This window comes from Cebus imitator, unplaced genomic scaffold (assembly GCF_001604975.1).
Source record: "Cebus imitator isolate Cc_AM_T3 unplaced genomic scaffold, Cebus_imitator-1.0 Scaffold1407, whole genome shotgun sequence".
Lineage (NCBI taxonomy): Eukaryota > Metazoa > Chordata > Mammalia > Primates > Cebidae > Cebus > Cebus imitator.
In genome coordinates, this window is record NW_016108722.1 from 16,791 (window position 1) to 18,075 (window position 1,285).

The 1,285-nt window shown below is 40.8% G+C and overlaps 1 pseudogene; it reads right to left on the reverse strand.

Moving 5' to 3' along the window:
• LOC108299013 overlaps positions 1–1,285 on the reverse strand; it is a 7,698-nt pseudogene that overhangs the window by 1,663 nt on the left and 4,750 nt on the right.

The following is a 1,285-nucleotide window of genomic DNA, read 5'->3' on the forward strand; positions in this document are numbered from 1 at the left end:
CTAGTGTCTTCATAACTATATGGCCTGAATATTCTTTGTCCTCTGATTCTGGAGATACAATATGTAAAAAAATGAGAGTTTTACATTTTCTTCAAATTGTAAGTCAGGAAATTGAGTTTTGATCATTGTAATATTACTGAGCAGGTAGGGAAGATGCAGATGTTTTAGAAAACTCTGTATTACCTACATGTCAGAAATAATAAAACGTAAATGGGAAAAGTGTCAACCAAGGGACCTAATAAAGAAGAAGATGAGGCTGGACTGCCAAGCAGGAGGCTCTTACATCTGAATTTGTTGAGCATGTCCACGACTCCAGTTATGCCGCATGAAATGAGCTCTGGGTTCACCAGCTGGGGCTTTTGCATCTGTGCCAAATCAGTCCTGAAAAAAAAACAACAACAACAATGGCCTCAGTTACACTTCCAGGCCTAGAGCTAATCACACGGTTGTACAAAGATATAATATTTTCACACAAGATATTTCCTCATAATTCTACATGTTTTCATTAACTGGGTATACATTTTATTTCATTCTCTTGGGGACAGAAGGATGTTACTTTTTCTAAATTTCACTTGCATAAAAACTCAATTTCTCCAGACATATTCTTCTCAGACATTACATAACTTCTAAAGGCATTAAAAGTCATTGCTCCCTCTGCCCATCACACCCCCTGAGAATATACAAAAATCCTGCAAATATTTCAGGGAGCAGAAAACTCAGACCAAAATGTTTAGGACCTCAGCCTGCAGTTGTCACTAGTGCTAGTCAGTGTCTAACAGAGAATGGTCCCTGAGACAAAGGACTTAATTGTGCAAAACAAAGGAGTCTAATTCCAGCCTGAGAGCCCTGCTGCTGAGGGTCCTGAGGTGACAATCTTCCTGAGGTTTTTCTTACAACTGTGTGTCTTGTGATGGAGCAGGTCCGGGTCATTGAAGCTTTTGGGAACAAACCTCCCTCCTCAGCCCATCCTTAGGGCATCTCCCTCCTACCTCTGTCTTTTTTACCTCCCACCCCTCTAGAGTAGAAGACACCACTATGATTCCTCAGTGTAATTTTTTATAAAGATCTGTGGGTTAGGGCTGGACAGGATGGATGAATTGGGAAGGACAAACTTCAGAATGGCAAATGCTTTTAAGTATAATTGAATTCATACAAATTTTAAGATGAAAACTTTCCAGACCAAGAAGAAAAAGACCTCAGGGCCTCTTTTGAAACAAAATCAAAAATAGCCACTGAGGGGCTGGGCGCGGTGGCTCAAGCCTGTAATCCCAGCACTTTGGGAGGC